The sequence below is a fragment of the Macrobrachium nipponense genome, chromosome 7 (genome assembly GCF_015104395.2).
Source record: "Macrobrachium nipponense isolate FS-2020 chromosome 7, ASM1510439v2, whole genome shotgun sequence".
Taxonomy (NCBI): domain Eukaryota; kingdom Metazoa; phylum Arthropoda; class Malacostraca; order Decapoda; family Palaemonidae; genus Macrobrachium; species Macrobrachium nipponense.
The window spans coordinates 49,041,586-49,067,459 of NC_061109.1; the positions used below are offsets into that span (position 1 = coordinate 49,041,586).

Here is a 25,874-nt window from a genome sequence, read left to right on the forward strand (position 1 = left end):
ATTCCGAGTCTTATTATTTCAGCAAACGTTGTTGGTATTTATTTCATTTACGTAATCAGTATGTACTTTACCCTTTTGTTTATACAAATATGCACAATTTTATCACAAATGTAAAATATGGCAGGTAACGATTTCAGCATTGAAAACATTGAAAATTTATTGCATGACTACTTCACAATTCCCAGTCATTTCGTCTCCTTATAACTATCCTTCCATCGTAATGGCCTTAAATTCTTTTACTGTATTTCTTTCAAGTTCTAGTCTTTCTGGTAAAAAAAAAGCATCGCATTGACTTTGTGGGAGTTTTATTTTCAATGGAACAACCAAACTGGCAGTTCGTTTTACATGAGTGGTTTTCATGTGGATTTTGTGAAAGTGTTTTTTTATATTTAGCTGGTTAGCCCACTTAGTTGAGCATTATGGTGATGAATTTACCATAACAGGCTAAGATAATGAGTGCTAGCATATGTGGTTGTGTAAGTTCAAGCACGCGATGATGATATTCCGGCATTTCGTGAGTGCATTTTTTTTCTCAACCTCGACAAAGAAATATGGGGAATGTTATATTAACTACTGAATTCTAATTGGGATACATGAACCACCCAAGGTCATGCTGTAATCATGATGTTCGCTCAGAATCGTTTCTTAAAATCCATGTTTATATATAAGTGTGATCCTTTTGGTTTGAGAGTCAGTGTTTTTATTTTATGTTTTTTTAATTATTTTTTTTAGATTATACTGTGCTTTGCTCTAGTTTTTAGTTTTAGAATGCTGCTTAGAATATTTGAATACTCTGCAACTTGAAGTCAAAAGCGAGCTGAAGAACGTTTACTAAATTTGACAATACCATTTTATACAAAAACTGGGAAGTTGAAATGTGGGCATTGCAGAGCAGCATTCAATAGGTATTGCAATGAAAACTGTCCCATTCAGTAATAATTTTTTATCTTAATAATTTTTGATCTTATCGGCTTGACGTTTAAACCCACAAGTTTTGCATTTGTATTAAGCACCTGTTTGGTGCCAAATCGAGCGCAGAACCCCACTTACGATCTAAGTTGACCCTAATCGTGTGTATCTGACACTACATGGTTTCTGGAACATAGCTTTTGTGTATATGACGCCTAAGATCCATACCTTATTCAGGATGCCGCTTTCTTGAGTGAAGATTTCGACGCTTGAATAATGTATTTTGTTCATTACGACAGGTACCTGCAGTGTTAGTGTCACTGATTGATTATTCATAAGCTGCCTCTTGATGCAGAAAAGGGGCTGTTTATGGTAATTGCTTTGCGTCATATGATTTTGCACGAACGTCAAATTTGTAGAAAGTAGAATAGAATGAAATGTCTTGTTTTCATCGGTCGGTTGACTCGGATTCTACACATTTTAAGGAACAATTTTTATTAGGTCTGGGAGGAATTAAAGCAAAATGTCACATTGCCACATTTTAACAGATCACTAGATATCCCCCCCCCCCCCTTTTTTTTTATTATTATTACAAGGATACAGCTTAAATTAACACTGAGCGTGTCGAACATGGATGTAAACGTTTAATTTAAAAAACTTCTACAAAAATTTTCCGATAATGAATTCATAGTGATTTTCATAAACTGACATACAATACAGTTCGCTGAAATGTCATCATAATCATCCCAGGAAGAAATCATGACTAGCTGCCAATAAATCAATTAGAATGACTGATATTTTGGCCTTTACATGGTTTCCGAAGTAACTATAATCTGTATGTTCTGGCGGATTGACAATTTTTTTTTTTTTTTTATATAAAAAAGATAGATAATTCATCAGAAATGTCATCATAATCATCCCTGAAACATGTGATACAATAATGGAAGTAAATAATCCAGAATAACGGATTTGTTTCTCTTTTCATAACTGCAATCTTTCTTTTCTGGCGGATTTACGATAATTGTTACAGACAAGCAGATACCTCTGCAATGTCATCTTAATCATCCTTAAAAGAAATGAGGTGTTGGTGACAATAAATAATTTATTAACGGATTTTCTCACATTTCATAACCGCATTTTTTTTTCTGGCGGATTTAAAAGTAAATTATTAAAGACAGATAATCCGATAAAATCTCATTATAATCGTCCCTGAAGTAAATGATGCATGGATGTAAATAAATAATCCAGAATAGCTTTTTTTTTCCTTTCATAACTGCAATCTTTCTCTTCTGGCGGAAGCGTAAAAAAGGCGAGAGAGAGAGAGAGAGAGAGAGAGAGAGAGCTTGCGTCAACAACTGCCATGAGGAACAGCACACGAAACTCTCCTTGTATACGTCCGGAGACTTCCGGCTCTGCTTTCATGTTATTCTTTTCTCCTTTTAGCGGGAACGCGCGAGTTTGTCCCCGTTGTTGTCATCTCGCACAAAAGAAGGGACGTGGTCCCACGGTCCTCAAAGGCTGTTTCCTGTCTCTTGAACGTGGGACGGACGACCTAATTGGCGTACGGGGTATGTGCAGTCCAAGACGGTGGCTTTTAAGGCTTCTCGTTAGCTGGCGCGCGAGGTTAAAGAAAAACTTTCGGTGACAAGCTGTTCCTTATGCTCATGCATTAGATATCTACGTATGTATGTGTGTGTGTGTGTGTATATATATATATATATATATATATATATATATATATATATATATATATGAATATGTATTATACATGTACGAATATGTATATAATATAATAGAGAGAGTATTTATTTGCGTGAAGTTTTAGTTCATATAAAAATGTTAGTGCTTGGAATCTAAGTTTTAAGGATCAATTTGTCTTTTAGACATGAGATGTTTTATAGTGTAAGATTCCAAAATCTACAGCTTTGTTTCCTGACAATGATAATTATTTTAATGCATAAAATTGTAATCATTATTTGAAAGAAAACTGTAATTCGGCTCTCTTTTCACTGCTCTTGAGGAATGAATATTTATTTTGAAATTTCAAGTAGAATGCCATAAGTGTATTTGAATTGCAGCAATAGGCAAGAGAGCTGTGAAGAACTCTGCCATGGATTATTGTGCTGATGGCAATAATTATTGAGATGGGCCATTTAAAAAAAAAAAATTTAATGAGACCATGAGTTGGATTCGTATGAAGTGCTTATATTGAGCAAGTGATAAGGGAGTCACTCTTACTTTGAATCTAAATGTGTCATAACCTTACTTATTATTGTTATTATTATTATTCTATATCAAAGAATGAAATATAGATATGCATAATTATAGGAATGACTATATATTAAGTAGGCACATTTCTACACCCAGTTCATTGTCCCCTTAGTCTAAAATTATCTGCACAGTAAATGTCATCTAGTGCTGAAGAGATGATCGTTGTCGGAGATGAAATGCTGCTTTTAATTGGAAGCAAGTCAGTTTCTCCAAACTGATTCCTAATTTGTTTTTTAATTATCCTTCTTCCGTTTGGCTTACCTTTTATATTATTCCAAAGGCTCCATAATATAAAAACAAAAGAGCGGATTGATTAGCAATATCACTGAATAGTGAACTGATGAATCTCTGTAAAGTGAGAGCGGCTTGCTCAAGAAAAAATGTGAAAAGTAATAATCATGCATCACACTTGTAAAATCGAGATTCGGAACGTAATTAGATCGATCTCCGATACCGTTGAATGACTGACTATCATTCTGACAAGTATAATTGACGGAGTTCATAAAATGAAATTTGACTTTAGTCTTGTCAGATAATTAAAATAAAGTCAAAACCACTGAGGCTAGGGGGCTGCAATTTGGTATGTTTGATGATTGGAGGGAGGATGGAGGATCAACATAGCAATTTGCAGCCCTCTAGCCTTAGTAGTTTTTAGGATCTAGGGGAGGACGGACAGACAAAAAGTCATCTCAGTAGTTTTCTTTAACAGAAAACTAAAAGGACCATTTTTACTTTATGTTTAACAATTTTGTTCTGAAAAATCGATGCAAATTCACCAATATTTGATGGGTAAAACTATGTATATACTGCAAATTTTGCCTGATCCCACGCACAACTGTCTTCATTATATCAGTTTCCTCCTTCATTATATCGTATCATTGCCCCCACTGTGTATCTACACATTTGTTTTGTGTGTGACACTTATAATCTTCAACGGAAGTTGAAATGTCCTTGAATCTCAGGGTTCAGTGACTGTTTATTTCCGACCACTTCCGAGCTTTGTGAATGCTCTTCCTGCTTCTGATTTATTTTATGCTTGTAATCTCTCCTGCAAGAGGCAGCAGGCAGGTTCTGTCACTTCCTCTGTGGTTAGGCTAAGCATAATTTTTGTACATTTTGAGGTTAATATCTGGCCAGTCCCATTGGCTTTTGTTCTCGTATATTCATGCAAATAATGCGGTGCACTGCTTCACATACACGCATATATATGTGTTTATGTATGTATTATATATGTATGTTATTTATATACATACATACATATATATATATATATATATATATATATATATATATATGTATATATGTATATATAAAATCATATTTATGATAGAAATTTTATGTCTAATGTCAGATGACTGGGACTTATGTAGGATGCCAAATTTATTTGTACTGTATATTGCTTCGTATTAATATCTCCGATTTTAGAGTTATGTGGCGTCTTGAAGGTGAGAGGCATGTGTGATATCACTTAGGATGTCAAGTATACCAACGTCATATTGATTTAGTGTTCTCAAGATAGTGGAGACAAGTGAATTTTAACAAAAATCCAAATTTACCTGTTTCAGTTTTCTTGACTTAAGACAGAGCACACACACACACACACACACCAAAACACACACACACACCCACACACACACACACACACACACACAGAGAGAGAGAGAGAGGGAGAGAGAGAGAGAGAGAGAGAGAGAGAGAGTTGAAAATGACATTGATATTTTCTTGTCTTAATGATTTTTTGTTTAGTATTCTTTTTTGCAACCTGATAAAGACAACTTTGGTGCACACAGCAATGGTTATGAGAGACGGGAAGTGGGGGGGTCCCTAAAAAAAAGTTCGGAACCTTTCAGTCTTCTGGCAGGACGTGTAAGAATCAAATCGGCTTTGTAAAGGGAGCAGAATGATTCTCCTATTTTCGTAATCGGATCTATTACAGGTGGGGTTGCTGTAATTAGAGAGTCTTTTGATCATTAATTAACAGGGGGGAATAGTTCAGAAAATACTTATCAAGAAAAACGCCACCATTCTCATTCTAAAAAAAATATATAGGTTAATTGCCTTTTTTGAATATACACTGTTAATGCTGGGGCGTAAATAAATACAATTCTGTTACGATCAAGGATTTGCCAAAGAGCATCAGTGGGCTAACATTAATGTTCTCAAATTCAGTAGTCTATAAATAAAATGAGATTGCTGTGCTGGTAAGTTTTACCTAAAGATGGAGAGGTCTCATACGTGCTTATATTTTTTCAAAGTAGCTTGCACACAAAAACACATTCATTCACTTGAACAAAGGTTCTCTTATCAGCTTAAACTCCCACACAACCTAGTAAACAGAGACTCTAAAATGTATGTACAAACAAACTATACAGAGGATCTAAAATGTAGGTTCAAAACAAACTATATATATAATATAATATATATATATATATATATATATATATATATATATAATATATATAGGTATGTATGTTGTATGTGTGTGTGTGTGATGTGTGATGCGTGTGTGTGTATGTGCGTGTCTTCATACTAGCTTGTGTGGGTTGTAAAGAGAACTTTCGTTCAAGTCAATGAATTTATTTTTATACGTGACTTACTATGAATGAATATATATATATATATATATATATATATATATATATATATATATATATATATATATATAGACTGAATGTACTACAAAAAAAAAGCATCATTACCCACAACTTTCGTGAATTGAATATATACTTCTTCAGGGTCCAGTAATCTTTTCTTTATATGTTCACTTTTACATTTTGACGACCGTCAGCTGTTCTTTCGCTTTGTACTTTATCTTGAAGAAGTGTATATTACATACACGAAAGCGGTAGGTACTGATGTTTTATAGTATTTGTATCTGGCTGTGTTGTAGTATATTTATATGCAAACATACATAGAGTTTATTGACCATACTATACACTTATTAAAATTACAAGTTCTTGAATTTAGTCAAAAAAAAAAAATCACAAATTTTAGATTAAACAGAAACTCCCAGATCAGAACACTTGATACTGTATCATTTAATATTTTCAGCATTTAAATATGTACAAAGAAAACGTTAAATACAGCTAAATAAACGAAAACCTTGTAACTATTTAATCAGAACTTAAAATAATATGTATATATATATATATATATATATATATATATATATATATATATATATATATATATCATTTACATATATTATTTTAGGTTCTGATTAAATTAGTCGTGTTGCTATGTTATGTAATTCTAAAGCCCGCATCTACAAACCTAAAATGGCTAGAGAGACCAACTTCACAATCGGTGATATTCTCATTAATAGGACTTATATGATATCAAATCGCTCAAGTATATAAGAACATTAATAAACTTGATGTTGGGAACTGTGATTCCAGAAATGACTGTGTATGGAGAACAACGAACATTTTATACACACACACACACACACACCCATATTTATTACACACCCATATATATATATATATATATATATATATATATATATATATATATATATATATATATATATATATATATGGGTGTGTAAAAAATGTGTGTGTATAAAATGTTCGTTGTTCTCCATACACAGTCATTTCTGGAATCACAGTTCCCAACATCAAGTTTATTAATGTTCTTATATACTTGAGCGATTTGATATCATATAAGTCCTATTAATGAGAATATCACCGATTGTGAAGTTTGGTCTCTCTAGCCATTTTAGGTTTGTAGATGCGGGCTTTAGAATTACATAACATAGCAACACGACTAATACAGATTACGAAACAGTACTAAGTAGAACGAAGCCATAGGAAAGGAAAGATTGTTTTGAATTGTACTTTTTTTGTGTAATCTTAATCAGGCGAAACTTGCCGAAAGCAGAACGAAACCGAATCACAAATATCAAGATTCTCGAAGCAATTGTTAAGCCGTATGTTCGTCTGATTGAATTGTTGGTGCGAATGAAATATAGGTTTGGTTTATATTTTATGAATCAGATTGGTGATTGGTTAATTTCTCTTGTTAAAATTTCAAGTAAGTTTGAGTAAATATGGCTGAAAAAATGAGCAAGACCTGCAATAATAAAGTATTGACCCCCAGTTGGACGAGTAATAAAGTATTTAACCCTCGTTGGACGAGTGGATTTACGTGCTCGCCTACCAATTCGATAGACTCGAGTTCTATTCCCTGCTCTGCCAACAAGGAATCAGAGTAATTTGTTTCTGGTGATTAGAAATTAATTTCTCCATATATAGTGTGGTTTGGATCCCACGATAAGCTACCTAATCCTTCGGGCCAGCCCTTGGAGAGCTGTTCATCAGCTCAGTGGTCTAGTTAAACTAAGGTATACTTAACTTATTACTGTTTAAGCCAGGTGGTAAACGAAAGACTTTATTTCTTAGACATGGATATCCAGTAATGATTTTAGATCTCAATTTAACCATCTTTTTGTCCGTGACAAGGCATAGGAAAAAATATCAGCATAACATATACTTAATGCCTAAGGATGACATACTTCCTGAAACGCATTCACATGAATAACAGATGAACGCTGTTGATGAAAGTCTGGTGTGGTCGTTTGACCTTTAACCCGGAAGGAGTGACCTGATGGAAGTGCTTACGTAGCCGGATAACTGAATTATCCTGTTACATCCGGATGTGATGAGCATCTTTAATGTTACCACAATGTACAATGTATCCTCTCTGAACCGACCGATATGCAGTAAGAGAAGAGGATTGGGCGAGAGAGAGAGAGAGAGAGAGAGAGAGAGAGAGAGTTATTATATCTGAATACAGTCATGTAGCTTTGGTATAAAATTTCTCTAATACGTACAACGGAAGAAAAAGTTAAGTATATCTTAGTTTAACCAGACCACTGAGCTGATTAATAGCTACGTGGCTAGGAACCAATTGGTCACCTAGCAACGGGACCTACAGCTTATTGTGGGATCCGAACCACATTGTATCGAGAAATGAATTTCTATCACCAGAAATAAATTCCTCTGGTTCCGCGTTGGCCGAGCCGAGAATCGAACTTGGGACCACCGGATTGGTAGCCGAGCGCGAAATGCACTCGGCCAACGTGGAACTAGGTCAAAGGTTAAAGCAAATTGAAGGGGACAAAGAAATGTGCCGCATTTCGTTTTCTATTTTCAATTAAGGCGTCTGTCTCCGGTGCAAAAGTTAACCTTTAATGAAGGTGCAAAAACTCCATCATTGTGTAATCAGAATTTCCTGCTTCCCTTTCTTCCGTTGCTGTTCCTCGTTGGACGAGTGGTTTTCGCGCTCGGCCACCAATCCGGTGGTCCGAAGTACGATTCTCGGCCCGGCCAACGCAGAATCAGAAGAATTTATTTCTGGTGATAAAAATTCATTTCTCGATATAATGTGGTTCGGATCCCACAATAAGCTGTAGGTCCCGTTGCTAGGTGACCAATTGGTTCCTAGCCGGGTAAAAATATCTAATCATTCGGGCCAGCCCTAGGAGAGCTGTTCATCAGCTCAGTGGTCTGGTAAAACTAAGATATACTTAACTTTAACCTTTGACCTCTGTGTGTCTTTCTTTAACCCTCTTCTCTGCAGCAAACAGATCCCTCCCTATAGCGTATGCAGTGAGTCCTGAGTCGTGACTCAGAAGGTGAATCGAAGGGTAGACATTCGCAGTGCTTAGTCCTGTATTCCTCATGGTAATCTGTGTTGTGCTCTGTATTTTCGATATTTGCGTCTTCTGTAATATAGGTTATGTATTTAAGTTTAGTTTACTATTTCAATGGGAATTTTGATTATAGTTTTCTGTCAGTTTTTTTCTGGATTTAGTTTAATTTAATTTTTTTTCGAGAGCGAGGTAGAAATTTTATATTATTTGATTTTATTTATTACCTATTTATTATTTTATTTTTGTTTCCCCGAAAGCGAGGTATAAATTTTATGCGCTGCCTGACATAGGTTGAGAGTTTCCCTTTGACTTTCATCTTGTTCTTTTTGGATAAACCGAAGTAATAGCCTTGTTTGACATTGCTTTGCCTTCACTATTTACCTTACAGAAGGTGTCAACTACATAGGTATTATCTCTGATGGCGTCTATGGAACTTTTATGTCCTAGCAACCTATTTCCAAGAAGTCCCTGTAGGTGGGTAGTGCCGTCAGTGCACCGCATATGTAGGCATTACTTAAGTTTCTTTGCAGCCACAATTCTATCTTCTATTCTATTTTATTTCCGAGAAAGCTGTTCCGCTAATGAATATACCCACATCACGATACATTCTCGAATTATTATGTTCAGTTTTAATATACTCAATTTCCCTAGACATGTAATTGTAATGGCGCATTGCCCCTACGCTTTACCCCTCACGGGAAATGGTGACGAAATGTCGTAGGTAACAGACATGGCTGTCTCACTGCTTCTATAGCGCCAGGCGGCGACAGACGAGACAGCTATTCTGATATGACAGTTACAGTCACGGTCTGAAGACCCTAGTCACAATAGTTGGAGTTATATCGTACAGCAAGAGTCATTGTGTAAGAGGAGCTCTAAGGATTCAGGTTTCATGTCCTACGGAACATTTGAATATGCACATGAATATGGATTTAGACTGGATGAACCTTAATACCGTGGAGAGGCAGACATGAATATAAAACGGTGTAAGTAGTGTTTATTCCCCTTCAGGCTTTAGACGCCGCCGACAGGCAGACGCGAGAGATTTTGTAATCAATATTCCATCGATCATTCTCCATTTGTGTACAACTTGTGCATCAGATGCTGACTCTATTAATCGTTCATAGGACGGGGAAGTCATTGGGATATCACCCGTAAAATAGGTTTCCATTTGAAATTCTGTTTACGGTAACCTTAAAAACAATAAATTACCATGTTTTGGGGTATCAACATAATCAATACCAGCTCTCGCTCTCTCTCTCTCTCTCTCTCTCTCTCTCTCTCTCTCTCTCTCTCTCTGACAAAACAACAACACCTATCCGGTTTCTTTCAGTTTGGGTTACATCACATCCACCTACAGCAGTGCACCTTCTCTCCGTGTGATTTACGACCTTAATTACTGTAAAAGCCTAAAAGCGCAACTGGACACTTGCATGGGGGTTTATTTCGCAGAGTTCTATTTGTAGACTTTCTCGAAGCAGCGTCGTTTCCCTTCCTATGTCCTTGTTTGCTTTCCCTTCTAACTTTGCAATGATAATCGAGGTTTTGTAAAGTCAAATACGAGAGATGGCAAAGTTCTTTCTTTGTGTTTATAAAATGTTAGCACTTTGGAACAAATTCATTCGAGGAGTTCTTTGAGAGCGGTGTAAAACTTATGTGTCATGGCTTCAACTTTTGTTTTTCTGTTTACACGTTACTTTATTATTGTCCTTCGTGGTGAATAATAACACCGTTGTGGAACACTCTGCCTGTACCCTTTACGTCATCGCTCTGTTGGACTTATTGACCCTTGCCTATACAGATGTCACTTGAAGTACTCTGCAGTACTCTTACTGATTTTTCATGTCCTCTAAAAGAAAACTATTGAAAGGGCTTTGTTTGTCCGTCTTCCCTTTTCTGTCCGCCCTCAGATCTGAAAAGCTACTGAAGGCTAGAGGGCTGCAAATTGGTATGTTGATTATCCACCCTCTATTCATCAAGCATACCAAATTACAGCCCTCCAGCCTCAGCAATCTTTATTTTATTTAAGGTCAAAGTTACCTATACTCGTGCGGCTGGCGCCGTTGACTACCATTGCCGTTGTGAAGATGGTATCTCTAAAACTCAACCTGTTAGTCAAGCAGTTCCTCAGGTTGCGTGTAGAAGTCAGGAGAAGCGATTCAGCTGATGTGGAAAGACCTTATGACCATTGACCTCTTAGATTCGGAACTTTTGTTTTCCGCAGTGCTCCTCGGATCTGTGTAACTCTTTCTCCTATAGACATACTTCATGATGCACAACGAGAGCTCTCTGTCTCTCTTTCAAAGTTACCTTTATATTTTTCTGGAAGATTAGATTCTTACAGTTTTTGTGAGGACATGCAAACATATTCTAGTACCTGTATACAATTCTTGTGACTATATATATAAATTTACATATATATATATATACATTAATATATATATATATATATATATTATATATATATATATATATATATATATATATATATATATATATAATAATATATATATATATATATATATCATATAGATATATATTTGTGTGGGCGTGTGCCTTGGATTGTTTTCACCATTGTAAAAATTAGTATATGAAATAATGTCACTGAACGTGTTCACTCATTCGTAAAATTACAAAGCACACAAAATTCCTGCATATGCGCATGTAAACGTGTTTGAAAACCAGGGATACTGAATTTAAAACTAAACATCAAAGAATGCAAATGCATATTATCGACTACTATATATTTATCAAGCCGAATACGCTCGTTCAAGCCAGAAAGAGACTTATCCGTCTAAATTATGGTTTTGTGATGTTCCGAGCTTTTGTTAACACTCGACACCTGCCCTTAGGCGGTCGTTGTTATTGAAATAACATCAATAGATTTTTTTTTTGTTCTTACTCCACTCGACAGAGGCCCTTTAATCCTTTCAGTTCGGAGCGATTGTTGTTATTGCATTTTGTTGCAAAAATGTTTGCATTGACAATAGATTTGTTCGGTTTTGAGTTGTCACCTTTAACTCTTTGAGCGGGGAAAAACACACGCACATATGCGGACAGAGAGAGAGAGAGAGAGAGAGAAAGAGAGAGAGAGAGAGGGCACATATGGCGTCCGGATTCATTGTTTACAACAGGAGCGAATTCTAGATGAAAAATATTGATGATGAATTCGGGCTTTTTTTTCTATCTGTGAAAGGCAGGACATTGTAATTGGAAATGGACGCGTTGCTAGTGGAATGAAGATAAAAACATTTTGTATTTTTGCAGACTCTTATGAAGTCACACTATTATAAAGTACTAAAGGAAGTTGCATAATAAAATACGAGTGATATTCTATATCATATATATTATAATATATATATATATAAATAGATATAAATATGAATATGTATTGAGAATATAACATGAACACCATTATTATAAATAATTCCTTAACTTGACATATTCATATTTTGATTTTCCTGCACCGTGGAGAGATGACAGAATGTCAGTTCAGGAGTGTGTCGGACGGATGTGGTGAGTGATTGCATTCTTTGAAATGATAGATATCAGCGGTAGCTCCCGCGGAGACAAAGCGGGGTCTTAAAATGTTGACACATCACTTTGGATGGCGCATCGTCGAAGGTTGCTGTATTTGCCGCGATCAAGGGCAAAGACTGGCCACGGCTTATGTCCGTGCATGGGCGGAAGTAAGTGCAATGAACTTGTTACGTGATAGTGACGTCCTCTCAAGGGGAGTGTCTTGTTTGTTTGTATGGTATTTTTACGTTGCTTGGAATCAGTGGTTATTCAGCAACGGGACCAACGGCTTTACGTGACTTCCGAACCACGTCGAGTGAACTTCTATCACCAGACATACACATCTCTCACACCTCAATGGAATGGCCGAGAATCGAACTCGGGACCACCGAGGTGCACCATACCAACCACGCCACAGGCGCTGGGAGTGTCTTGTGAGAAAGTAAGTGCATATGTGCGTACGGGCTGTTCCCCTACATAATGGGAGAGTAAAATAACCGATCTCTTAGAAGCAGCCCTGATTTAGAACAACCAAGTGTTATTCCTTTGTGTGTGATGAGTGCTGAAATAGGTAAACATACTTTTGAGCCCAAGAGTAACTTTGTCTTTTTGTATCTTGAGCATTTGTTTCAGAGATGTCCTTTTTCATATGGCTTTTCCAGGAGAATTGATTTATATCGTTTTGGTTTGTTTACAATTTATTTATGCGGGATTTCTTTTTTTTCTTTCTTTCTTTTCTTTCTCTCTCAGACGGATCTGGCAGATTCCCTGGGAACTTGTCTGGTACTGGTAATGGTGTTGGGAGACATTATGACTTTTGATTACCTGTCTTATGACTAATGTCTAGTTATTGCAGAGAAAGGGGTGGACGGGTTTTGTCCGATCCTCAGAGCTCCCTGTTTGAATTATAATACCCTTTTATAATGGTGCATTGCTTTGGAGTTTTCATTGGGTTGTCTGTAGAAACTAAAAGTTTCAGATTTTAACTTATTCAGTTTGTCATTCTGTTCCTTACTAATAAAGACTGTATTTTTGTGACTTATAATTCTGATTTAACGACCTGAGGTAATTGTGATATGTGAGTTGCATAGAGGTCGATTGTTTGATTGAGAAAAAGAGAAGTTGAGAGAAAGAGAGAGAAAAAGGTTGGATGAGAGAGAGAAAAAGAGATAATGCCTAAGGTTAGGGCCATCGCTACCAGAGAACCTCGAAGAGGTAAGTTTACATATTGCATCCTCTAAGAGGGTGTATAAAACACACACACACATATATATATATGTATATATATAATTATATATACATATATATATATATATATATATATATATATATATATATATATATGGAGAGAGAGAGAGAGAGAGAGAGAGAGAGCTTCGGTGATTAGTTGGAAGTGTCATCATATCTCCTTTGTGATCATATTTTTATACTAATCATTTGGAGTACGTGAGCCTCTCTTTGCGGCTGGTGGATCGCCTCAGGATTTATATACAGGTGATTTAGTCATTTTGGTAACCAATTAGCCAAATATTCTCCAACCGTAGAGTGCACCTTGATCTTCTTACTTTTAGGTGTTCACTTGTAGGAGTGTAGAATTACCCACCAGGATGCAAGATGCTTCAATGTCATCATAAAGTTGATCATCCAGTATACAGAAAAAACACAATTACTCTAAAACTAATGCAAAAATAATTCTCTCTCTCTCTCAAATGTAAGGATTTCTGTTCAGCAATTGTTTTATCTGTGTTCAATGCTGCTTCTTTATTTAGCTTTGTCCTTTTGTGTCGTCATTTGTGGACATACTAGTTTGCGACAGTTACTCTGCAAATTCAGGATTTGCGATGCGTTCCATAAAATTGCCTCTTCTTACTTTTTCCTAACGAGCACCATATTCTTTGGAAGCCTGAATTTCAAGTTAGTGGTGCCTGTGGGCTTATTCCAATTGAATAGGGTCCATCTTCAGTGTAATATTACTGCGTGCTTGATTGGCTTTTGTCTCTTCCGGGATGCAAATGGCGGCCAAACCTAGAGTTCGTTTTTTGTTGGCTTCTTCTAAGAAGTAGGTTATAGTACGACTTTTGTCACCGAGAATCCCTTACGGATGTACTACCCTAAGTGATGGGCGGAAAAAGACCCTATTTCTGACCTGTGTGATATAGTTAGTCTCCGGATAGCTAGGATTAATCACAAAAATTTTTGAAAGCATTGCTCTTAATTGCTGCTGTCACAATGCTTAATGATATTTGAAGCTTCTGATGTTTTTAGCTTTGTCGTGTCACTAAGCATTTTTACTCCTTTTAAAAGTTTATTCAGAACTTGGTGAATTACAAGCAATCTTTGTAATCTGGAGAAAGGTACCTAACAAATTGGTGATCATTTCTTTGTATTTTTGACAGTGCTTTAGTTTTAAGTATACTGTAACTTTAAATGCCAGGATTCTTCAGTGAAATATGGTAAATCTGTAATATTAATTTTTAAGTGTTTCCTTGATTTCTTTTTTTTTTCTTTCTTTTTTCCCTCTTGGAATATCTTAAGCCCAGCAGCATCCCAGGGCATACCTGTCTGTCGCTAATTGTCAGGTGACGTTCACGGCGCGTTCCCCTGGAGGTACAAGTTTCCTCCTTTTCCCTTCCGATAATCCGGTTAAGGAACTCACACACACACACACACACACACACACACACACACACTTACCCTTATTTCTCCCCCTCCTTACCCCTCCGGAGTAATGGCCGTCTCCTCCACTCAGAGGATGGCTTGTATAAAGCCGTCAAAGGAACGTCTTCGGAGCTACAGTGCCCTTGGTGAGACCATAAACGTCACACCGCCAATAAATGCTTAGTGAGAGATCAATACTGATGGGGCGTTCGTTTAAACTCTTCACGACTCTTCAAAAAGTGTGTTTTTTTTTTCTATCACTCTGAGTTCGTTCTATTTTAACGCGTGTTTCACTTCTTTTATTACATTACTTAGATTCCTGAAGGTTTGTTTATTTATTATATGTAAGGTGACTATCTCCCAGGGAGAGAATTAGAATACATTTGTGAGGACCAGAGAGTAAGACAGGTAGCTGGGTACTGATAATTTATTACTGTTGTTTGAGGTTAAGCTGGCCTTGTTCCAGCACGGGCTCTTGTTTCTAGAGCAGCCCATAGTTTTTAATTTATTACAGACGAACTGGGTGCGGACGGAAGGGTAGTGTCCGTCATGCACGCACGAACAAACATAAACAAAAGGGACATGGCCCCCGCTGTGAATGTGTTTCTTCATAGACGAAAATGCATGAAAATATTACATAGAGGGAACGGATTCCCGATATATATACATCAAAAGAAAGGGCGTAAAATGCTCTACGGAATTAGTAAAGGAACAACGCGGTTTGATGCAACAAGAATCCCGAAAAAGCGTTGTCCTTGCACATGGTTTAGAGTCATTTAGATAACATTTTACGTTAAATATACCTTCTTTATATAATTTAAGCACTTTTACATTAAATTCTGTCGTTGAAAGAATGAATACAAACATTTGTTCATCTTTATTGTGGCTGTTAACCAGTGTGCTGTAAATTGCTCTCAAAACTAGCCACTGTTATATTATCTGCGAAGGTCCACTGCCTTCACTTCTACCCATTGATACATTGAGAGAAGCGTTATTAGTGACCTGACTTGAGGCAAACATATAGAATCACACTGAAATATACTTTGATTGTACGATTAAAAGAAACAAAAACAAAGTTGGGAAGTTAATTTCGTGTCAGACATTACGTATTTTATTACTTACTTGCTATTCGTTTGGGTAGTTGAATATACAGAAAAAAAAACTAGAATTCTCAGTGAAATTAACACCTGCCACCTGAGTTGTTCTTGATTTGTTTTTAGCCAGGAAGAAAAAATATTACTTCTGTAAACACGTTGTGTAAAAGCTCCAGTCATCTCTCCTGAGGACAGAGTATAGGAAACATGTTTTCAAGTAAACTAAAAATAGCGTGTATAGGATGAGGGGGAAAACACAGTAAACAGAAAGGGAAACAAACAGCAGAGACCTTAAAATCTAGATTTATGAATAACACGTTTAGGATCGTCAGCCTTTTGCAATAGCCATTATATGTTACACTGCATTTTGCATATTATAAAAGTAGAAAGAAAACTATTTTCATTCGTGTATTGATATCTTACAACATCCTTAAGTGAGAGTGCAACAGTCCTATAGTGCAAATGCCTTTAAGTAAAGGCATTTGCCTGAATAATTCAAAGTACGAATTTACTAACATCTCATTTTAGACATAAGCAGTTGGTGGGGAATGAGAGAAAGCAGAATGCCACAGGCGCCTTAGTGACATGGTCGGTATGGTGTTGGCGTGCCACCTCGTTGGCCGCGAGTTCGATTCTCGGGCATTCCATTGAGGTGTGAGAGATGTGTATTTCTGGTGATAGTTCACTCATTCTCGACGTGGTTCGGAAGTCACGTAAAGCCCTTGCTCCCGTTGCTTAATAACCACTGGTTCCATGCAACGTAAAAACACCATACAAACAAACGAACAGAATGCCTTAGTCAAAATTTTTCGAACCACAAGAAATATCAGGGAATAATATCTCCGAAAGTGGAAGATCTTAGCTCTGTGTGTTGTTTTTAATTCCATACATACATCAAAAGCACTTTACAATCCTAATACCCAAGTATACTACCTCGGCTAGATTGATTTTAAGTTGTTGGGTCAAGCGCAACAAATCCTCTAGTTGCAATGCCACCCCGTCTCAGAGTTAGTTGAGGAAGCTGAGGCCTCATCCAACTTTCATAGTTGAACCGGAAAGTGGAAAATTATACATTCCGGAGTCTCCGCATAAACTAGATTAGTCTCGTCGCCGGAACTGATGTGAACTCCCTTTCCAGCTAATTTCGTGATGATTCCGCGCTAAGCTTAACAGCTGGGACTCAGCAAATATATATATATATATATATATATATATATATATATATATATATATATATATATATATATATATATATATATATATATATATATATATATATATATATATATATTATATATTTAATTATATTATACATGCCCTTGACCTCTTATATACATATACTCTATAATATAAGAATTTTTATATTTCTAAGCATTTATCCCATGTTAGGGTTCTGTATCTTCGTGTACGAAGCACCCTGTCTTTTATCGATTATATATATATATATATATATATATATATATATATATATATATAGATTATATTTATACGTATATATATTATATAATAATATATATATTATTCATTATTATATAATAATATATATATCATATACATATATGATTATATTATATATATTTATCATATATATATTAAATTATGTATATAATATAATTATATATATATATTATATAATAATATATTTTAGTATAATTATATCTATATATATATAATATATATATATAATAATATATATTATATATATAATATATATTATATGGAATAAAAACTTGATACACGAAGTATATAAAACGTGATGCTATGTATAAATAAAGTTTTTTTTGCCACGAAGGAAAAAATGAAAAATCGAGATAGCCGAGTACTTTCGTGTCTATTCGGACCCTTTACTAAAGGGTCCAAATAGGACCGAAAGTACTCGGCCAACTCGTTTTTCATTTTTTCCTTCGTGGCAAAAAAACCTTTATATATATATATATATATATACGTATATATATATTTTATATATATATATATATATATATATATATTATATATAATATATATATATAAATATATGTATATAAAATATTTATATACAAACATATATATATATATATATATATATATATATATATATATATACATATTTATATATACATATATATATATATATATATATATATATATATATATATATATTATATATATATATATATATAATATTATATGCTTATCACAGTAGATGCAATTTGCTTCAAGAAAAATGATAGCAGAAATTCCAAGCTCCTTCGTCTTTACTAAGACATTGTCAAGGAACGAAATGTCCTTGACAGTGTCTTAGTAAAGACGGAAGCGCTTGAATGCCTATCATTTTCCTGTACTAGTCGCTTATGATATACATATACTATAGTGAGAAATATATATATATATATATATATTATATATATATAATATATATATATTATATATTATTTTATTATTACGTGGAAGACGTTTATCTCTGAACGTACGTCTGTCTGTCTGGCTGCGTCTCAAAGAATGATTAGAATTCTTTGAGCAATCTTGACTTCCACTGGTATGACAGATTGAAAGAGGAAGGAAAAAGAAACAACGAAAAGGAGCCAATTAAGAGAAAGAAGAATCTGGAACGTCAGAGCCACGGAATCACAGTTGTTAATTGATTGTCTTAGTTGATGCCGGAATGCGAAAAAATAGTAAAAAAATAAGAAAAATTCTTTTCGGAGTCGGGAAATGAAACTCGAGATTTTTTTCTTATATACTGCTTCTTGGCATTTCGGCAGTGCCTCTGGTGAGATTAGATGTGCTCTATAGCCTTTAATGTTCCTTGGCTTGCATTTATTGGAAACGCTAATGGTTTTCTTGGTGTTGAGGGGGCTAGTTCCGCTTCCCGGATAGGTTTTTGTTTCTGAGGGGGGCACGCTTTGGTTTGTGTGCTAATGATGATAGCAATTATTGTGCTTCTCTGTTATTGGTGATTCTTCATTTCCAGCATATCAATTTTTAACTTCTCGTACTTGTAAAACAGTTATGACTTGATAATAATAACTACGCTTTTTTATTTAGGATTTCAACTTTTTTCGTTAAAGATGGTTCATCACCTAAATATGCCTTTTTTGTGAAGGGAATCCTTGTAAATATTCTGAAATTGGAGTAAATCTGATTTCGAGGGAGTTGTATTTTTAGGTCCACTAAGTTTGGCATGACATCACGCCAAGCCTTTTTCATTGTTAATACTTGCAACTTTTCTTTCGAGTCCATTGTGACATCAGTGGAAGTTTTAGGTGGAGCCCTTCTAGGATTTTACCTACAATTTCGCTATTTCCACCCGATGAACTGCAAATCAAAATAATTTCTTTTTTGTATGTATATATATATTATAAATATATATATATATCTATATATATAATATATATATATATATATATATATTATATATATACATACATACTACCTACTACTACATACATACATACGGGAGGCGAGTGAGAAAAAGACAGAAAAATCAAGACTAATTAAATGGATTTTTATGTTAGCCTTACGCTTTCTGTATCAAATTTGATTAAAATAATTTTGTTTTTAACCAAATTTTATTTTTATTTAAGGTAATCTGGCATCATGCTGTTGATCAGTAGGATCTGAGTGCTTTTGTAATAATCATATGTTCGTACCAATACAAAGGGTGCAGGGGAAGTTATTTGGTTTGATTTTGATTTTCGAAGTATGGCAGGTGACAGTGAGGACTGGAATGAAAGGGAGTGTGTTTTTTTCCAAGGGAGTGTGGATGTAGAAGAAGGAGAAGATGAGTTTGTCAAGAAATGGTTGAGTGAGAATTTTGAGAGCAAAGAAGAGAAACTTGAGTGGTGTTCCTGGTCATAGTGGAAGCCTCTGATGAAACTGATAAGATGCAGTAATGAGGGCGTTAATGATGAATTGCGTAGTAGGTAGTTTATTAAGAGTGGTCTGGAAATTTTATGGTGAAAAAAGTTTCCCAATAAAATTGCGTTCGTGAAAGAGTGATCTCCTTAGCTAAGTAAAAGTGTGTCTCAGACAAGTTTGTGTCATAACATCGTGTGTGCGGAGTATTTTATTGGGTTGAGTGATAACCAGAGCCAGAGGATTACTGATAATGCAGGTGGAATGGTTTGAGATATGAATAGGGTTCATATATGGACTGCTGAGTGGCTGATTTTCACAGATAATACTGTTTATTGGTAACATTGGAGAGAAGCCGCGGGGACTGGTTGATAAAACTAAAGGTGTCTGTAAGAGAAAGTTGAAAGTGAATGTTACAAAAGTTTACGAGGATAAATGGAACTTACAAAGATAACACGAGGAATGTAATTTTGCATCCTGAAAAAAATAAAATTGTTGAGATGAGAGTGGCGTTATGACGAGAGAGTAGGCGCATCGCATAAAAGGCAAACCAAATAAGGCAGCATGTTCTCTGCAGAAAGTTTGAAAGAGAAGTGTGTATAGCTGTAGAAAATCGGATCTGTATGATGAAATTAACAAGTAAGTCAGACCTCCTGATTGGATATGAACTGTGATTTGTTTAGGAGAAAATTACTGTGTTGAACTGGTTTCTTCGTCTGGAGATGACAGAAAACGACAGGGTTGGTGAAAAGTTTGTATACTCGTACATTACTGGTGGGTTGACATGCTGTTGATGACTGTCCTATGTAGTATGTAGGTATACAAGACGGCCAGCTTATGTTATGGAATTTGTATACACATGGCGTTCGTCCTTGAGTCAGAGACCGAGGGAGGTGTATTAGTCTGTTCATATTATCCTTAGAAGAATATAGCTTCCAAAGACTTGCAAAACTAACCAACGGGATTCTGGCCTCTATTCGCCGGATACTTTTGATCTTCTTTGCAGAAGTTTGGCCCTTGTGAGTTTATGTGTGTGTGTGTTTTCCAGGGTGCTGAAATAACCTATTTTTTCCCTGACTCGTAAATATATTTATATACAAAAAATAAATGATTTTCTTCACAACTTAATCTCACTGTTAGCGGCTGTTTTAAGTGACTTATCATTAGCATCACGTCTCATGCTTGATTATAAAGAAAAATTTAAATGAAATGAGATAAGGTTAATAATGTACTATTCATTCGTAAGCTGTCCTCACTAAAAGACATTAACAGTATGTGTGCTATGGTTTCTCGTAAATTTCAAAATTCGTGAAAAATTAACGACACGTCTATTTGACATGTCCAATAGGTTTCTTTTATACGAAAATGTCATTAGATTTGTTTACGTAAAAAGTCATGAGGTCATTTCGTATTAAAAGTAATTAAGAGTTACATATATTTGCTTTGTAAAGATCTGCCTAAACTTAGTAGGCGGAGTGTTATCTGAAACATATATTTAATAAATTTTTGTTGAGGAATCTTTGCCGTAGGGGGCTAGTGCCGTCAGTGCACCTCACGTGGTACACTGTAGGCATCACTCAAGGTTCTTTGCAGCTTTCCTTCGTCCCCTAGCTGCAACCCATTTCATTCCTTTTAATATACCTCCGTTCATATTCTCTTTCCTCCATCCTACTTTCCACCCTCTCCTAACAGTTGTCTCACAGAGCAACTGATAGGTTTTCTTCTTGTTGCACCTTTCAGATCTTTTTACATTAGATATCCGATTTAGCGCTGAATGACCTCACAGTCCCAGTGCTTGTCCTTTGGCCTAAATTTTAAATTAATTTACATTACATTACATTACGTAAATGAATATTTTCAGTTATGTGAAATTCGGGACGCTAGACTTCGTTTCATAACTGAAAGAAATAGGATCTGGGCAGGTCAGAATTAATAAAAAGCTTTTATCATAACCATACTCTCTACTAATGAATATCAGATAATCATTATTGCTTCAGTAAATCAAGTGGTCATTATTATTCAGTCCCGCAAACTATCAGAACAATCCATGAATTTCATTTGCCCTTTTCCCAGTTTAGAACTGAACACTTTTGGCCAACAGAAGCCATTATCCACGATGTTTATTACTGCCATTACGTAGAACTTCCTTGCAGTTTGAAGATTGCCCCATAAAATTTATCTCCGTATTTGCATCTCTTGCCTTTTCTTTCCTATTTTGACTTTTTTTCAAAGGAATTAACAAAGAATAAATTATTTTGTTTACCATGAATAGAAGAATGTATGGATCGATTTTTATTTGTTTTTGTATTTATGTACATTGTTATCGAGGCATAAAAAGTTATCTATTTAACGATATAAAAAAAGATATTTACAAGTATAATTTTCAAACTTCTTATTCAGGGTCATCCCTATATGTAGATAAATAGTTATTTTCAAAATAATCTTTAAACGAATTATTCGGGGTAATTCCTTTCATTAAAATTTTTTCTTAGATAAAATAACGAGAACCTTCCACAGCTTAACGTCCTCTTCCAACACTCCAAAGCCTGCCACTAACGTTCAGTTATGCCTGCACATTAACTGCACAGTCGGACTGAGCGGGAAAATCTTTGCCACTAAAGCCGGCCATACACGTGCAGTTTTAACTGACAGTTATGACTGTCCAGTTATAACTGACACAGTTTAAACTGACGTCAGTTAGAAATGAAATGCACACACACACACACAGTTCAATCCCACAGTTTTTACCATGGATTCCGAGAAGTACGATCTTGCCGCTCTCGGTGTATTCTTTGTAATGCTACAAACAAATAGAAAAAAATAAAACTAAAAAGCGTAAACAGTGGTGCAAAAAGTGGTTACTGAGGCGAAATCAATGTTCTGATTTTAAATTATTAAAGGAATTAAGTGAAGAACCAATTGATTTTCTCAATTATTTGCGCATGACTGAAACAGTGCACCAAAAGTTGCTTTCGCTTTGTTTACGTGCTATCTCAACAAACTGCACTCACCGCTACCACCTGTAGAAATGAGAAGTTGAGAACTGTACAGTTACGAATCCCCCCACACACGCTCAGTTCAGTTACTCCTTTCAGTTAAAAATATGGAACATTGCATTTGTCTCAGTTTAACTGTACAGTTTTGTTGAACTGACGAAATGAGCAACTGAGATACCCACACACGTGCAGTTTTAACTGTCAGTTATAACTGTCAGTTAAAACTGCACGTGTGTGGCCGGCCTAACGGTACAGTCCTTTTCCTCATTCCTCCGTAGCAGCCACGGCGTCAACACACGATACCCTAGCTGTATTTGGCTTGCTGACATCATAAAAAAAATTCATAAACGTCAAGTAAGACGTCCAGTGAAAGAGTGGTAAAAAAAATCGAATGAAATACTCCCATGTGAATTTGTTAAGAGTTTAAGTTTGACCCCAAGGACTTTCATAATGTTTATTGAATATTTTATGAATGAACGAAGCTCCATGAAAAGATAATCAAGTTCGTAATCATTTGATTTCATTTCAAAGTTGACACATATAGGCCTAATAGTTTCTTCTGTTTCACAAAAATGGATTAATACTGATTTGTTTTCATTTAAGGATTGAGTTTATGACGTGTTACAATAAATGAAAATCCATAGTTTACCAGAGTCTTCCTTTGTTTCATAGTGCTTCTTTCTTTCTCCTGCACAGTAGCCTGGATCCTTCAACTGCTTCTGTAATTGTTCTTAGCTGCTCTCTTCTCTCTCTCTCTCTCTCTCTCTCTCTCTCTCTCTCTTTTGCGCTTTAGACGGCAATGATGCCTCACTGCTGGGGTGTCCTCACAGGGCCAAAATCATTGCAGAGGGGTTTTGTTTAACCAGCAATGAGCGCCTTCCCTCTGCTCACTGGCGCTGCTCACCAAACCAAGAACAGTCAAGTCTTCTATCGCTCCAACTCTTGAATTTATATATATTCAGAATTTCTGAATATATGTATATTCAGAATTTAGAATGTCTTGTACCTGTTCTGTTTTTGTTCCTTCTTTTGTTTTGGGGCAGATTCTCTTGTCGATAGACAATAGGGTTGGTTTGGGAATCTGTCGGAAACTTCGATTCTTCTCTTCTGGATTTCGAAGTCTTCTTCCTTCCTTGGAGGCAGACGGAGGTAGTGTTTTCGTTCGTTCGTCCTCCTCCATGTGCGTCTTGATTCTAGAAGGGCGCTTTATTGTGGGATTCTTGAGGATTTGGAAAACCTTTCTCCTCGGTTCGGTACTCGTAAGTAAATAGTCATATATCTCTCTCTCTCTCTCTCTCCTGCGCTTTTGACGGCAATGATGTCTCACTGCTGGGGTATTATCGTAGTGCCAAATTACTGCAGAGGGGATTTTGTTTAAACCAGCAGTGAGCACCTTCCAGTCTTCGTTGCGGCCCTCGCCTCCTTGTATCAGTTCCTTCCAGAGCTTCATGCATCCTTTCTCCGCTTTCTCTCAGCCCTTGTGTTAGCCTTCCTCTTCGTCAGGTTCTGCATCTTATTCCATCTGAAGTTGTGCTTTGTGCCTATAGGAGCGTTCCTCCGGCATCTCTCCCTCCTGGAGCCTTGATCTCTGTCTTTTCTAAAGCCCGCCACTAACGTTCATTTATGTCTGCACAGTCGGACTTTGCGGGCAAATCTTCGCCACTAGCTATACAGTCCTTTTCCCCAGTCCTCCGTAACAGCCACGGCGTCAACACACGATGCTCTAGCTGTAATTGGCTTGCTGACATCATAAAAAAAAAAATTATAAACGTCAAGTAAGACGTCCAGTGAAAGAGTGGTAAAAAATCGAATGAAATACTCCCATGTGAATTTGTTAAGAGTTTAAGTTTGACCTCAAGGACTTTCTTATGTTGATTAACTATTTCATAAATGAACGAAGTTTCATGGAAAGATAATTAAGTTCGTAATCGTTTGATTTCATTTCAAAGTTGACACATATATAGGCCTAATATTTTTTCTATTTCCTGCCACTTTCAGCCTTCATTATGCATAACTTTTTCCTGTGGAAAAATTGCAAATATATTTTATTTGACTTCTGTATCAATTATTAAAAACAAGTAAATCCATATATCATGAATTTAGGTATAAACACTTTTCAATTCAATAAAACCCAACCCAATGTTCTTGATTGATACATGTTATCTGTCCGCGGACAGACAGCAAACAAGCTGCCTACGCCACATTAACGTTGCAGTGCGCATGCGCAGCCGTTTGGTCTGATGCTCATCGATTGAGATGAGCTATCTATCTACTCAGGCCCCCTGCGCAGGCCAGAAAAACTGTGCAGGTTGTCCACAGTAACGTTAAGTTATAACTGCACGGACCGACTGTGCAGTTATAACTGCGTAGGTGTAACTGAACTTTAGTGGCGGACTTAACTCAGAAGCTGCATTATCAGGCGTCCACCTTCTTACATCCTGTACGCATTGCCCTTCACCTTCGACTATTTTCTGGTTAGCCACAATTACACACAGCGTATTTGTGTGTGTGTGTGTGTGTGTGTGTGTATGTGTGGGGGGATTAATGAAGACTAGATAGCTTTGCAAGGAATTTGTTTCGAGTGATTAGAAATTAATTTCTCGATATAATGTGGTTGGGATCCGGTTGCTAGGAAACCAATTGGTTCCCAGCCACGCAAAAATATCTAATCCCTCGGACCAGCCCCTAGGGGAGCTGTTAATCAGCTCAGTGGTCGGGTTAAACAACGATATACTACTTAACCCTTTTTTAAGGCAAAGATGAGTGAGTGTTGAAGTGAATTACAAGTAACCCGGGTCTCAGGGTGATAAAGTTATTTCAACCTTTCTTTATTAATAATGGCTTCGAGCTTCCATTTAATCGTAAGACAAGTCTATTATAGTAGATTCACATCAACCGTGCATTTGATGTCAAGGCCAGTGCCTTACGACGCTCATG

General features: G+C 36.0%; 1 protein-coding gene across 5 annotated transcripts in view; it reads left to right on the forward strand.

Annotated features, from left to right (window-relative positions):
* The window catches only part of LOC135217312 (uncharacterized), a 214,545-nt gene that overhangs the window by 40,696 nt on the left and 147,975 nt on the right, over positions 1-25,874 (forward strand). The window contains exon 1 of one of the 5 annotated variants that reach the window (XM_064253093.1): positions 12,442-12,525. The exons of the other annotated variants lie outside the window; for them this stretch is intronic. The gene's annotated coding sequence lies outside the window, so the exon portion shown is untranslated. Of the gene's footprint in view, positions 1-12,441; positions 12,526-25,874 lie in introns of those variants that run through there. 5 annotated transcript variants of the gene reach the window in all.